The sequence below is a fragment of the Mirounga leonina genome, unplaced genomic scaffold, assembly GCF_011800145.1.
Source record: "Mirounga leonina isolate KUSES-001 unplaced genomic scaffold, KU_Mleo_1.0 Mir_94, whole genome shotgun sequence".
Lineage (NCBI taxonomy): Eukaryota > Metazoa > Chordata > Mammalia > Carnivora > Phocidae > Mirounga > Mirounga leonina.
In genome coordinates, this window is record NW_023270855.1 from 57,480,883 (window position 1) to 57,496,932 (window position 16,050).

Sequence of the window (16,050 nt, forward strand, 5' to 3'; positions counted from 1 at the left end):
CTCCCCCTGCTTGTGTTTCTTCTCTCGCTGTGCCTGTCTCTGTCAAATAAATAAATAAAATCTTAAAAAAAAAAAAGAATCCTCACAACTCAGCAAGGAGAAGAAAACTCAGTCTCAAAAAACAGCACAAACTATTCTCCAATAAAAGAAACCAGGGCTCCTCAGAGATGTGGCTGATTCGCAGGTCTGGAACACGGGAACTTCAAGGTGACTGGTTCTGGAAAGTGAGGACAGGCTCGGGAAGGCAGGGGGCATGCCAAAGGGACGGGGCGCACACTGAGAGAGCCCCAAGTGGCCAGCACAGGAGCAATGTGAGTGACGAAACAGCAGTAGTGGGTTATAGCTCACGGAATGAAATAAATACGTATGAGAGAACAGCTCTTCCTCACAGAAGAATTCCAGTCAATAACTATGGAGAGAGTGAGAAGAGAGAAATCGCCTTCAGAAGCAACAGTAACCAGTCGTGACCTGTGAGAGCCACCTCCGGATGCTAAAATCAAGGGGCGAAAGTCCAAGGAGAAACGGGATATTTGCATGGTCTCCAAGGATCTCGCCCAAGGTCTTAATTAAAAGGGGAAAAGCAGTGACTACACATCAGAGAGACATGGTGGAGCAGGTGAGCAAGGTTAATGTCACCACAGTAAGACAAAATCGCAGACCACATGCCTCTAGCCACATTGACAGCTATTCTCACGAGCAGACACTTTTGTCCAACGCTTTTTCTGCACCCATTCCCTATCATTCAGAAGCAGACGACAGACACTATGTCATTTCATTCACAAATACCTCAGCATTCATCTGTAAAAGTTACAGACTTCTTTTAATATTAACTACAATGCCATGGTCACACCTAGGAAAAACAACATCAGGGATAGCAGGGAATTCCCTCAACTCACACAGGGAATCTATGAAAAACCCGTAGCTTTTACCACTTCTACGCTAAATTGTACTGAAGGTCCTAGCCAATTCAGTAAGGAGAAGGAAAAGAAATAAAATCATGAAGACTGAAACAAAGAAGTAAAACTGTCCCTATTCACAGGTACATTCATTTCTACAGCAAGTCCTAAAAAATCTACAAATCAAGTACTAGAATCAACAAATTTAACAACAGGTCATAGTTAATATATGAAAATCAACTGTGTTCTTATTTATTAGCAGCAGGCAACTGGAAAATAAAATTTAACATGGAATCCCATCCAGAGTACTGCCAAGAGCTCAACTACCTGGGAATAAATCTAACAGAAGGTGTCCGAGACCCCACACTTAGATAACGGAGCACTGCTGAGCGAACTGTAGACAGATATATACCATGTTCTTGGATTGAAAGACCCAGTATTGGAAGCCTCAAGGGCCAATCTCTCCAAATGACCTACTGATTCAATGCATTTCCTAACAAAATTATGCAAAAATCAATAAGCTGATTCTAAAATTTACATGGAAATGCAAAGGAGGTGAAATAACCAGAGCAATATTTTTTTATTACTTTTTTTAAGGAGGCTCCACCCCCACCATGGAGCCCAACATGGGGCCTGAACTCACAACCCCGAGATCAAGACCTGCACTGAGACCAAGAGTCGGACGCTGAACTGACGGAGCCCCCCGGGTGCTCCACCAAAGCAATATTTTAAAGAAGAACAAAGGTGGAGAACTTACTCTGCTCAATCTCAACACAACTCTACAGATAAAGGAATCAAGGTTTTCTTCGGGTCAGTGGCACAGAACCAAGCCTAGAAATAAACCAACTCCCACTGTCCACTGACTTCTGACGAAGGTGCCACGGAAATTCCAGACAGAAAGGACAGTCTCATTAACAAACAGTGCTGGAACTAGTGGACGTCCACATGCAAAACAATCAATCAGTTTCAACTCATCCCTGTACCATATGTAAAAATTTACTCAGAATGGATTAAAAAACTTAAATAGAAAACCTAAACCATAAGACTTCTAGAAAGCATAGGAGAAAACCCTTGTGGCCTCAGATTAGGCAAATATTTCTTAGGAGGCGAAAAACACAAATTATAAAAGAAAAATGTGGACAAATTGGACTTTAATTAAAATTTAAGCTATCTACTCTTCCAAAGACACTGTTAAGAATATGAAAAGGGAGGGACACCTGGGCAGCTCAGTTGGTGAAGAGTCTGCCTTCGGCTCAGGTCATGATCCCGGGGTCCTGGAACCAAGCCTGGCATCGGGCTCCCTGCTCAGCGGGGGTCTGCTTCTCCCTCTGCGCGCGCTCTCTCTCTCTCTGACAAATAAATAAAATCTTTTTAAAGATTTTATTTATTTATTTGACAGAGACAGAGGTAGCGAGAGCAGGAACACAAGCAGCGGGAGTGGGAGAGGGAGACGCAGGCTTCCCGCGGAGCAGGGAGCCCCATGTGGGGACTCGATCCCAGGACCCCGGGATCATGACCTGAGCTGAAGGCAGACGCTTAACGACTGAGCCACTCAGGTGCCCAAATAAATAAAATCTAAAAAAAAAAAAAGAATATGAAGAGGTAAACCACAGACAGGAAGAAAACTTTTGCAAAATACACATCTGATAGAGGACTGGTAATGAGACCATGTAAAGAACAGTTAAAATTCAACAGTAAAATCAATTCTTAAAAACAGGCAAAAGATGATGAACGTCATTAATTATTAGGAAAAGCAAATTAAAACCACAGTGAGATACCACTACACAGCTCGTATTAGGCCAGCAAAACCAAACCATGTCAACACCACATGCTGGTGCACTGGAGAGCTACAGGGATGTTCCTGCACTGTTTGTGGGGTACAAAACAGGACGATCCCTCTGGAAAACACCTTGGTGGTTCCTCTTAAAAGTAAGCTGCCATAAAACCCAGCAATCCCACTCCTGGGTATTTACCCAAAAGAAACAAAAGACATGTCTACAAAAAAACCCCACATGAATATTCGTAACAGCTTTATTTATAATCGCCAAAGTCGAGAACAGCCCAAACATGGCCATAGTCTATCCTACAACGGAACACTCCTCAGTAACAAAGAGGAAAAATGACTGATACACACAACAACAGGGAGAATCTCAAAGTCTTGTGCTGACTGGAAGAAGTCAGGAAAAAGAAAAGGACATCCTGAACAAGTCCTTGCAGGTAAAATTCTAGAACAGGCGAGGTAACCTGTCGTGGCAGAAAGCGGGTTGGGGCTGCCTGGGGACGGTGGTGGAGGGCAAGCAGATCACAGAGGACACAGGGAGACCGGTGCACACGTCCACATCGGCTGGAGCGTGCACCTTATCCGCGTGTGGTTTCTGGTATCGCCATTGTATCTCAATTGCTTTTTCAAGAAATACAAATATAGCAAAGACTAAAGTGGATGGAGGTACAGACGACACGTGAGTGGTGATGAGCTGGTCCCTGTTAGGCTGGGTGGCAGGTACGTGGGTTCATGACACCCTCTGTCTACCACTGTATCTGCTGGAAATTCTCCATTATAGAAAGTAAAATAAAAGAAAGAACAAAACGAGGTACTGACCATCTCGCCAGTGAACAGAACTTGTCTGCAGGGACAAAGAGGAAGAAGGTAACGTGGTTTTGAGACCCAGGACATGGGGATCAGGCCTGTAGATGGGCAGCTCTGGCCAGCCCGGGGAGAGGACGAGGCCACAGCAGACAAAGGGCTGGCTCAGCAGCTGCAGCACGGATGCTGACCCCCAGCTGCGCAGGGAGAAGCACCCTACTCCGCAGATGAGAAACAGGCGCAGAGGCCACTGGGGCACATGCCAGGCCACCTGACTCAGAGCCTTCCCTGTTAACCTTGACTCTCCCAGCAGCCTTCTTTAAAAATAACATAAATCAAACTAAGGCAACTAGTTAACACCACTGATTGCTTTCAGGCCCACCCTGCAACATTTGCACACATTATTTCACTTAAAATTGGAAACGATCTTGCGAGGAGGCATTGCTTGGCCCCCAGAGCCAACCCGACAGGCTCGGGCAGCTGCAGTGGCCTGGGCTGGTGGCCCAGCTACCACGCGGCAGGGAAAGGGGCCCACCACAAGCTGGCCCTGCCCTCCTGGCACCACCAGCCCAGCTCTGTCTCCAGCCACGGCAGCTTCCTGCAGACATCACGGCAGGGGCCCGGGGGTGGCTACGCAGGTGAGAATTCTGAGGAACAACACGGCAAGAGAGGCCAAAGCCACGCAGACACACAAACCCCCGGCTTTATTGCAGATGCTCAGAGAAGAACAGGGTCCCTGACCACAGGGCAAGAAGCAGTTACAGAATTGCGCCCAGCGGCCACGGCCCGCACTCTGGAGGTCCTTCCAGACCCCAGGCCAGCAAAGAGAAAGCCTTCTGTGGGTTCTGTCAAGGTCGCCCGCCTGAGGTAGGGGAGGGGCGGCGCTCTTCTCCGCACATTCAGGGAACAAGCGGGCGAAAGGCTGTGCGGGGTACTGAGCGGGGCAGCCCCGCGGGAAGGCTGAGTCAGCACCAGATCCAAGGGGGAGGAGAAGGAAGCAAGGTGGTGAGGAGAGGTGGGGGAGCCCCCTGCCTGCTCGGCATTTCCCTCCCCTTCCACAGGAGGATCCAAGGCTCCGAGAAGCACGGAGACTTGTTCAGGGCCACACGCGGACGACCTGGCCGCCTCTGACCAAGCTGTCGCTTCTCAAGTCCTCCTGAGGTGCTCACCAAGAGGAGCCACGCAGGGCAAAGCGGGGTCAAAGGGCAGGCTGTAAGCCCAGAAAGCACAGCTGGGCTGGCCTGCATGGGGGCCCGCCCACCCCGGCAGGTGCCGCACTCACCGGATGGTCTCGATGATTTCATGAGCAGCATCGTGGTGTTTGTCCTGAAAGACAAAGGGACAGGATTTACACCCTCCGGTGATGCAGGGTGCGGGGACCCGGCCCGGGGCAAGAGGTGCTGCTCTGGGACCCCTGCCCACGCTGGACACGCCGCTCTTGGGGAAGACCTGTCCCTCCGCAGCACGCAGTGGGGCAGGGGCCTGGGATGGAGTCTTCGCCCCGCCCCTCCTCTCCCGGCCCCCCGCCCCCACCGCTCTGCTGAGTCCTCACGCGCCCCGCCCCCCCCAACCAGGTGTTGCTGCAGCCTGGAAGCCACAGGCCTGGCTCTGACTTACTGAACCTCTCCAGGCCTCTGTTTTCCCATCTGTAAAATGGGGAAACACCAGTACCACAACCATGGGGAAAACTCACGGGGCCGCCCTCCCGCCAGAGCACAGACACCCCCTAGCCCCACAGGGCCCGCAGCATGGGGGCTCACTGCCACTCCCTCCAGGCCTCTCAGTGGGGTCTGGGCAGCCAGGTGAGCCCAGACCTCGCAGAAACCAGGGCCAGACGCGCCCTGTCTGACGTGAGTGCTGCAGCTGCTGCACCACGGAGAGGGCGTGTCCACGCCCTGCCCCCTGCCGCACTTCACAGCAGGTGAAGAATTCTGGGGCAAGGGCCCGGGGTGAGGGTCAGCACGACTCAAGTACCCGTGGGCCCTACCCTTGCTTCCGGAGCGACAGCTCCACGCCGACGGGAGTCTCACAGATCGGAGCTCACCGGCTTCACGTACACAACTCAGTGGCTTCTCAGTCCTTCCAGCGTTGTGCAAGCAATGCACTAATTCCAGAACACTCTCGTCACCCCAGAAAGACCCCGTCCCCATGAGCCGTCACTCCCCCGCCCCTGGCAATCACTAATCTACTCTCTGTCTCTGTGGACTTGCCTGTTTCTGGGCGTTTCACGTGAATGGAATCACACATTGTGCGGCATTTTGTGCTAAGCCTTATTTTTCTTAAGGCAAATGAAGAGCCAACCTTTCCACGTACTTAATAATATCCTCCAACTGACGAAGGATCAAATGACACACGTCACTTGCAGTCCTGTTCTCCGGGTATGGCGGGGGCAGGGGGGCAAGATGGAAGGCAGGCAGCCCAGCGGTCCCAACGGTGGGGAACCTGACTGACCTGCAGCGTCGGCACACTGCCGACTCAGAAACTTGGGGTGGGGACCACTGATGGGAACTAGAGGCCCCAAGACCTCCTGGTAAATGTCAGAAGACAACTGGGGCAGCTCTGCTGGGCACATGAAGACAGCTTTAGCCCAACCTCAAAAGGCCTTAAAGGAATGATGGGAACTGGCCGCAAGGAGAGCCTCCTCGCGGGCCGCGGGCACAGCAGTCCCAAGGCCCCGCACTGCCTGCCCCCCACGTTCTGGGGAAGGAACACAGAGCCAGCAGACACCCCCGGCCTCTGACACGGGAGCCCCAGCTTTGTCGGTGAGCCATGCCAGCCTGTGCAATACCCTCTGGGTCCCAAGTAAGCGGGAACACACCCAGGTGCTCCGATGCACCAGGAGGGTGGGCAGGAGTGAGGAGCTGGGTGACATCCATAAGGAAACAGCTTCTCTGCTCATCTCAGCCTCGTCTTCACACCTCCTGGCCCATCAAACACGGAGCTCCTCTAACCAGAGGAACCCAGACTGCTACCTTCAGAGTCCCCACAAACTCCTCGTGGGCACTTCCCTGTTATTTTGTGAGAGTGTCGGAAACAAGGAGGAAGCCACAATTCCTGCTGCTGGACTGCTCGCCTAGGAGCCCACGCTGTGAAACACCACTGTGCCCGCGTGCAGTGCCATCCTTCCACGTGGCTCGACCGGAGGCTTCCAGGCCCATCACCGAGCGGGCCTGTCCACTCAGCCCTTGGCCCTCTACGTCCACACCCGCCATGTGGGCACCAGCGAGGTGGGAGATCTGACCGTGACAGCAGTGGGTGGCATCCACGGAGCTTGGGAGACTGCACGACACACGCAGGTGAGCGTGGGACACAACCACTGAGCTCAGGTGGTGCCAAGCCCTCCGCGTGCACAGCCAGCAGTCCATTGTCCAGATGGAGACGCTGAGCACCAACTTGCCCCCAGCGCCTCTCACGAGGCAGCGGTGGGACCTGAAGCGAGGCAGGGGACACGGCAGCACCTACTGCTTTGGTGAGGAGCGTGCAGGGCGGAGGGGAGGGCAATCAGAGTCCCTGCCTGGCGGCGAGCCGCCCTTTCCCGGAATGATCACATAATCCTCCCCGGGCGGAGGGGCGGGGAAGAAGACAGGTAAGCTGCACTTCATCAGAATGAAATAATGATGCTTCCAAGGACAGCACCAAGAAAGCCGAAAAGACCACAGAATGAGAGAAAAATTCTGCAAGTCATCTCTCCGGAACAGCGTCAGCATCTGTCACAGGCACACCTCACCGGGCTGCACTGTGCAGACAGGGCGCTTTTCCAAGCTGAGGGCTGCGGCCACCCTGGGATGAGCGCGTCTACCAGCACCATGTCTCCCACGGCGTTGGCTCCCTTGGGGTCTGTGTGTCCCATTTTGGTCATTCTCACGATATTTCAAACTTCACTATTACTATATTTGCTACGGCGATCTGTGATCAGTGATTCTGTCTTACTGAAAGCTCAGATGACAGTTAACATTTTTAGCAAAGTACATTGACTTTTTTTAGACATCACGCTATCGCACACTTAACAGACTACGGTACAGCGTAAACATAACTTTTATATTAACTGGGAAACCAAATAATTCACGTGAGTCGTCTTACTGAGACACTGGCTTTACTGCAGTGGTCTGGTCTGGAACCAAACCCACAGGACTCCTAATGCGTGCCTGTAACTCGAATAACTCAAAATAAAAAGACAAGGCCATTAAAACATGAATTGACATGGTCACTGCTACAAAGAAAATACTCCAGTGGCCGGCCAATAAGACCAATAAGGACATGAAAAGATACTCCACCTCCTGAGCCATGAAGGGACACAAATCAAAACCACAAGGATGGCTAGAGTCCAAACTATGGACACCAAGTGCTGGGGTGGGGATGGGGAAGTAAGAGCCTTCACACCTGCCTGGTGGGCACGTAAAATGGTGCAGCTGCTCTGGGAAAGCAGTCTGGCCGTTCCTCAAATGCTTAAGTGGAATTTCCATACGGTCCAGCAATCCTACCCCTAAGTATACACCCAAAGGAAACATACATCCACACGAAAATCTGTGCATGCACGGTCACAGTAGCAGCATTCCTAATAGCCAAAAAGTGGAAACACCCCAAGTGTCCATCAACAGATGAACAGACAAACACAACCTGTCCCCCACACACGGGCACAACACTGGGCCACGGACAGGAGCCAGGCGCCCACACGCACAGCCCCGGGGACAGACCCCGAGCCCACAACGCTCAGGGAGGGAACCAGACACAGAAGGCCACACGGGGTGTGAGTCCATGTGGGTGACACGTCCAGAATGGGCTCATCCATGGACGGGAAGGGGGCTCGTGGGGGCAGGGGGCTGGGGAGGGGAGTGGGGGTGACCACTAATGGGGATGGGGCTTCCTTGCGGTATGGAAGTTTCTGGAATTGATAGTGATGACTGCACAACTCTGCGAATATTGCACACTCTAAATGGGTGTTATTTGGTATGTGAATTATACTTCAAAAAAGCTGTTAACAGGGGCGCCTGGGTGGCTCAGATGGTTAAGCGACTGCCTTCAGCTCAGGTCATGATCCCAGGGTCCTGGGATCAAGCCCCATGTCGGGCTCCTGGCTCAGTGAGAAGCCTGCTTCTCCCTCTCCCTCTCCCCCTGCTTGTGTTCCCTCTCTCGCTGTCTCTCTCTTTGTCAAATAAAATCTTAAAAAAAAAAAAAAGCTGTTAACAACAAAAACATCTGCAGAAGTAATGCCGCCTAGCATTAAAAGCACCCCCCACCCCACTAGGAAAATACTGAGTTTGTAAGACACTCACATGATGACCCTACTCTGCTGCTGTCCACACAGTTAATGAAACCCAGATTCAGAGTTTTGGCAGGAGCTCACCTGACTCCTGTACTGACTGACCCTGAAAAAGCCAAGACACCATGTCACAGGATCTACAGAAGAGACCATCAGACTCACCCAGCACCAGGACAAGCAGCTACAGAGGTGATGAAGGTGGTTAGTCTGGAACTTTCCACCAAAGCGCCCCCTCTCTCTCTCTCTCGGATCACTCACTCGAGGGAAGCCAGCTGCCAGGTCATGAGCAGCCCCACGGAGAGGCCCACGTGGTGAGGAGCTGAGGCCTCCCTCCCACCGGCAGCCCCACGGAGAGGCCCACGCGGTGGGGAGCCGAGGCCTCCCTCCCACCAGCAGCCCCACAAGGGAGCCGGCGGGAACAGCTCCTCCTGCCCCGGTCCAGCCTTCAGATGAGGCAGCCCCACCTGGCCAATGTGCTGACCACAATCTCATGAGAGACCCCGAGCCAGGACCACCCAGCTACGTCTGCTCCTGGACTGCTGACCACGGAAACCCTGAGAAAATAAACGTGTGTTGCATTAAGCTGCTAATCTGGATTAATTTGTTACGCAGCCACAGCTAACCGGTACAGATTCTGTGTTAAGGCTGCTGAGCCAACCCGGGAGCACAGGTGACTCTAAAAACGCCCCTGACCACAAGGGTCTGGGTCAGGGCAGCACCACAGTTACAGGACGAGCTGCCTAGCCCCGCGCACAGCAGGGCAGGGGCAAGCACTGCCGACAGGAGCCTGAGCAGCTGCCGTGCGGCAGGCCCGGGCAGATGCAGGGCTCGCACCCCTCGCCCCATCCTCCCAGGAGCCCACACAGCCTGCCAGGCTGACTCGCCTCACACGAGACCCACAGACCCGGAAAGGCAGAGGTGCCTGGAATTTGATCTCTTCTTGTGAGAAAATGAAATCCAGCTTTCTCAATGCTTTAAAAGCAGAGAAAAGGAAGAAAAAAGTTTATGACAGGGCCTCCAAAGGTATCAGAATGATCCTTTCAGGGACTGGCCAGCTGCCACTGGCAGCCCTGAGGTGTGTAATTTAAGATGCACTGGTCACCATAAATGATTCAGAAACTCCAACTTGTGGATGCGGCCTTCAGGAGAAAGAGGCCAGAAGCCACCCGGAAAGGTTAGACTGAGAACAGCCCCAAGGAAGCCTGCTCATGAATATGAGCAGCCCTTGTCTTGTGACCCAGGGATACCCCCCTTTCCTCCTCCTCCTGTGCCCCAACCCTGGGGTCCTTACAGGGACCCCTCCACACACACACACACAGCCCGTGTCCCCAGCCTGGCGCTGGTCACAGCATGAACGTCTGTTTGCAGAGTGGGGACTGGCCCACTCTCTTACCATGAGTTGCACTGGAGCGTCCACACGGAGCAGCTGAGAGAGGTTCTTCCATACGAACCCTGCTTAGCGAACGCAGCTAACTGGGAGAGCAGGCACCGGGCACCAGGCTGCACTAGGCCCTCCACCTCGGGGAGCACGTGAAAACATCCATGACAAGTACAATCTGTCCCTGTCTTACACTGCACACCGCTCAGGGGGCAGTCATCACACCCGGAGGTGACACGAAACTCGTCCCTGCCGTGAAACTCGCCTCCCCAACTCCGGTGGCAGTGTGAGGCCACTGGCCCTTGTGTCCTCAGCACTGCCCAGCACAGACGGTGTGTGGACGGCACACGCACAGAGGGACAGAGCGTGCGGGGAGCCCCAGCTGCCTCACTAGGCCAGGCCCAGCCCCCTCTTGTACCCTGAGGACAAACCTGAGAACAAGCGCCCAGGACAAGAACTCAAGGTCTGGCTCCGCCACCAGCCTGTCCCCGGCAGGTCTGTAGTCTCAGTACAAGAAGCGTGCACAGGAGGGTCTTTGAGATGCCCTCCGCAAGGGCATGAGCCCAGGCTCCAGAGCACTCAGACCTCCTCTGCACGACTGGAGGGGTGTCGGTGAGAGGCGGGCTGCAGAGGGAAGACCAAGAGGTGCACAGAGGGGTGCGTGCCCGGGGAACCCGCCCGCCAGCTCCATTCTCCTGACTCCGTTTGCAACAAGAACAACATCCAGGGAGTGCCCTCGGCTCCCATCAGGATTCACAGGCGGAGGGCAGAACCCAAGCTGTCCTCTGAAGCAGGGGTCTCACACTGTGCCAAGCGTCAGAATCCCCTGGACGGCTCCTGAGCACAGATGGGGCCCACCCACGAAGTCTCAGATTCAGCAAGTCTGGGGGTCCGGGAATCTGCATTCCTAACAAGTTCCCAGGTGATGCGAAGGCTGCCGGCTCTGGGACCCCACTCTGAGAGCCACGGCCCTGAGTAAACTGACGTGGGAATTGCCGTGGATGGGATGGCGACGTGCAGGCAGAGCTCTAAGGCGCGGAGAAGGGCAGAGAATGAAGGCGGGGTGATGGGACATGGCGGGAGGCCTGCTGTCTGTCTCTATCAGTGGCAGGGCTCTGACGGCAGAGATCTGGTGGGAGTGAAGAAGGACACAGTGCAAAGTCAGCAGGCATCCAGAACACTCGGTCCGGGAGGAAGACCAGAGGGCTGCAGCTACAAAGCCCAGCAGGGTGGAGAGCACAGGGCCTAGGGGCCTGGCTGGGGTGCTCAGCCTCACCTGTCTGCCTGCGTGCCCGAGCACCTGGGACCGGGGGCAGGGGGCAGCGGAGAGAACAGCAGACCAGCACAATGTGGCCCCTGCAGGGCCTGAGCATCAAAAAGGGACAGGCTTTCATGTGAAGATGAGCAAATTCGTGCAGGGCAGCAGAGATCCCAGGCTGCACAGAATCACGCCAGCCGCGTCCACAGCCAGTCCCAGATGTCTACACACCCCCAGCAAGGGCAGAGCAGGGTGGCAGCAATGGAGCGCCTGCCCTATGGGCTCCATCCAGGAAGGCGGTGGAAGCGAGCCCCGCCAACCATACCTGAGGACAGGCCAGGCCAAGGCCGAGGTGCGCGCGATGGACACAGGCCTCATAAAGAAACGCAAATACAGAGCACTGCACCCAGCCAGGGCTGTCACAGGCGGGGAGCCAGGCCCAGCCAAGTGAGCTGGATCTCCAGCCAACACACTCCAAAAAAGAAGAAGCTGAACAAAGACACCAACATGGAAGTACTCTCGGAGCTGCTGGAGGGGCCAGATGGTGAGACACAGGGACACTGTGAAGAACAGAATGTTTGGGTCCCCCAGATGCACACGCTAGAGCCCTGACCCCCGCGGAACGGTATTAGGAGACAGGGCCTTAGGAGACAGGAGGAGGTGATAGGGTTAAGGGAAGTTACGAAGGTGGGGACCCCTGTGCGATCAGTGCCCATGTAAGGGGATGAAGGGACAGAGCACTCTCTCTTGGTCACGTGAGGACACAGCGAGAAGGCGGGGCTGCACGGGAAGTGGACCCTCCCCAGGTACCAGCCCTGCCGGCACCATGGCCTCGGACTGCCAGCCTCCGGGGCCATGAGAAATCAGTGTCTATGTTTCAAGCCGCCCCCCACAGTATCCCATCAGCGCAGCCCAAGCAAACGAAGACCGTGATCCCCAGGGCACAGGCGATACACAGCCAGCGTTCACAGGGTGGCCCAGGACCAAAGGAGGGGACGAGGAGCCGGCCAAGAAGGAACAGGCCTCCGGGCCGAAGGCAGGGAGGAGGACACAGGTGGGAAAGCAGAAATCCAACCAGGAGTGGCAGCTGGGAAGGTGGAATTTCAGCCGGCAGTGGCACCCGGCGCCAAAAATGGCCGCAAACAGTGGCTCCTGACAAAATGCACCTTTGCGGCTGGCCCGGGAACCCTGGAGCAGGCAAGGCAGCCCCGCTCCGACCCGAGGTGCCAGGCACCCTCCGCGGCAGCTGCCCACGCCCAGCGGAAAACCGCGCACAGCCAGGAGGCCTCTGCGCCCCTGAGAACCCACGTGGAGGGACAGGCCCTCAGAGCGGTGGCGAGGGCTGGGCAGGCCACAGCTCCTTCACGGTTTTAAATCCAGGTTTGCACGACCGTGCCCAGCACTGGTACTCTCCTCCACAGGACTCTGAAAAGGAACCTGGCTCCTTGGAGGAATGGCCGATTCCAGGGCTGGGGCAGGGAAAACACAAGACAAGCCTCGACATCCTGTGCACCAGGCAGCAAAGACGTGTCCCCAAAGGGGCATGGGCAGGCCCAGGCCCCAGGAGAAAGCCCGGAGGCGCTCCCGGGGGGCCGGCTCCAGAACGTGAGCAACAAGCTCCTCAGAGACTGGACCATCACCCGGAGAATGCAGTCCACGCAGAGGCTAGAAACGTGTAAGTGGAGGACAGCCGCAGCTCTCCCGGACAGGAACTGCAGTCAACGTGGGAGTGCGGTGGAGGAAAGGAGAAAGCCCCACGATGCGGGGGCTGCGGCGACTGCTGTAGGCAAGGCCTCCCAGGGTCCCAGACAGCCTCGACGCACCCTGCCCCCCGGGAAAGAGGGGAACGTAGCAGCAACCTGACCGTGGACGGGAGAGGGACCCAGCGCTGCCGCCACAACCAGGGCTCAAGGTCAGCACCATCCACAGGAAGATGCACGGCCTCAGCAGCCTCAGAGGTGATGCCCGAGGAGACACAGCGTCAGTCTGTGGGACTCCTGCCAAGAATGCACTTCCAACCCCACACTAAGGCCCCTGCAGGGTGGGCAGGTCATGACAGGTGCTGGCCTTTCCGGAGACATGAGGGACTGCCCCAGGTTAGAGCTGAGGACACACAACAACTAAACACTAAGGGGACCTGGGCTGGACCTGAGCAGAAAGGGACACGGAGTCCTGAGTCTCCTCAGCGCTGAGCCCCGGCTTGGATCCTGGTGCCACGGGCAGCTGAGTGAGGGTTACAGCAACTCTGTTCTATTTGTACAACACGCTCTTCTGTCTAAAATCCTTTCGGGGCGTCTGGGTGGCTCAGTTGGTTGAGCGACTGCCTTCGGCTCAGGTCATGATCCTGGAGTCCCGGGATCGAGTCCCGCATCGGGTTCCCTGCTCCGGGGGAGTCTGCTTCTCCCTCTGACCCTCACCCCTCTCATTCTCTCTCTCTGTCATTCTCTCTCTCAAAAATAAATAAATTAAAAAATTAAATTAAAAAAAAAAAATCCTTTCCAGGGGCACCTGGTGGCTCAGTCGGTTGAGCGTCTGCCTTCGGCTCAGGTCATGACCTCAGGGTCCCGGGATGGAGCCCCGCATCGGGCTCTCTGCTCCGTGGGGAGTCTGCTTCTCCCTCTCCTCCCCTGCTTGAGCTCTCCTTTGCTCTCTCTCTCTCTTTCTCAAATAAACAAATAAAATCTTAAAAAAAGAGTAGAAGTAAAAATAAAATCCTTTCCAAGTGCAAAAATGTCGCACAGGAAAGTGAGACTCAGAAGGTTCTCCAAATGCAGACAAACGAGAAAGGTGCTATCGGGGTCTGCATGTGCTCCAGGGCACACGCAGTCCGTCAGCCCACCCCCATCCCCACCCAGAGAAGGCCTTCTAGCCACCTGACGGGGACATTGCCTGCTGCCTTCTTACTTGGCAGGAGCACTATAATGATAAACACAACACACTTAGAGGCGCCCGGCCGGCTCAGTCGGGAAAGCATGCAACCCTTGATCTCAGGGTCGTGAGTTCAAGCCCCACATTGGGCCTAGAGCTTACTTAAAAATAAATAAATAAATAAATAAAATAAATAAATAAAAAAAGAGCATACTTGAAGGCTTCTGAATATATTAGTAATTCCATAAATTTTACAGTCCCTTTCCCCTGCTAAAGTTTTGTATTCCTCAACTCAGAAATAAGGAAAATGTGTAACATAACACCCACATTGAGAAACGTAATACATTACAGTCTGAATCTGTTTAAACATCTCAACACTCAACGTGGTCAATCTGCTATCTTAATAATCACCTTAAATTTCATCCAGAAGCTGCCCTTTCACAGAGACTACTACATGGCCCTTTGACAAAATAAACCCTAATTCCTAATCACTTTAAAACAGCGCCACTTCGGGCTGAGTTCATGGTTAAGCTAAGCAGGGGGAGCAAAAGCAGTTAATTTATGGTTTGTTCTTAACATGACCAATTCAAGTATTTATAGCGATAGCACCTTTTCCAGTTCAAATAAGCAAGAAACCCAGAAAGGCAGGCCATGTGTACAAATAAGTAAAGAGCACAAAACAATGGTAAGAAGGCCGGGATGGGAGGGTATTAATCACCCTGGAGGTCAGCCTAGAGGGGAGGAAGGTCGATGTGCGGTGCCCAGAGCAGGCAGAGTCTGGGAGCTCCCCCGAGGCCGAGCACAGCTACTGATGGTGCTCTGGGAGGTGAACGAGGGCTCAGGTCTGCAGTTCACACTTAGCCCTCAGGAAGGGTGCAGAGTGGGGCAGGGCGAGAGGCCGGAGACCTGGCAAAGACGGCGGCTCGGGAGGGCCCAGGGCGCTCCCGTTCAAACGTGGTTAACCACCCCACAGCATTCAACCAAGCGCGGGGCCCTTCCGCGGGAGGGCTTGCCATCCGGGAGGGACAGGACTTGGGACAGGTCTTGTCATCTCTGTGCGTGGCTCCCTCGTCTGTAAACCGGACCCCGTGAGGACACACCTACGCTGGAAAGCCCTCCTGTTTGTGCTGGTCCTTCTCCCAGACCTCCGCTCTCAACTGGCTGGGTCTTCAGACTCCACGTACCCACACAATGAGAGATCTGCGCAGGGGAGACAATCTCCCAGCTCACAGCCCTGGTGTCTATGGGTACCCCAGGGGCTCTGGGCCTGCTGTCCATGGTAGGAGGCGGCACAGGGAGAGAAGGGGACAGTTACTTAAAGACCCACACAGTGACTGTGGTCACCCTGGGGGCGCCTGCTTGGGCTGAGTGACAGGAAGCCAGTCACTACCACGATGAAGCATAGGATCCGTGAGAGCAGCAAATTCACTCCCCCAAGCTGTAGAAAAAGTCAAGTCACCCAGCCGCTGCTTTTGAGCTTCACTAGTTTTAAGGACTAAACTTGCATGGCCCCCAAAACAATGTCACGCTGCAAAGGGGCCAGAAGGAGGGCAGCTTATGCTGCTCAGGTAACTTCTCCCGGGGGAGGGGGAGCCGAGCCAACCACTCACCTGTGACGCACCCTGGCTCTCAGGGAATGTTTCAGCTCTGTGACGACAGCCAGCAGTGACTCACCAGGAAGGAGGCCATGGCTCCTGCCACCACCCCCACTGCACCCCTCTCCACGGGGCCACGCTGCCCAGCGCCAACCCTGACAAACAGGACTGCTCAGAGGACTGGGCCACATCTAAAAGCACCCGGCCCACC

General features: G+C 54.7%; 1 protein-coding gene across 1 annotated transcript in view; it reads right to left on the minus strand.

The window, feature by feature from the left end:
- DOT1L (DOT1 like histone lysine methyltransferase) overlaps positions 1 to 5,001 on the minus strand; it is a 50,157-nt gene extending 45,156 nt beyond the window's left edge. The window contains exon 1 of the mRNA XM_034997719.1: positions 4,763 to 5,001. The gene's annotated coding sequence lies outside the window, so the exon portion shown is untranslated. The remainder of the gene's footprint in view (positions 1 to 4,762) is intronic.
- Between the last annotated feature and the right edge of the window lie 11,049 nt (positions 5,002 to 16,050).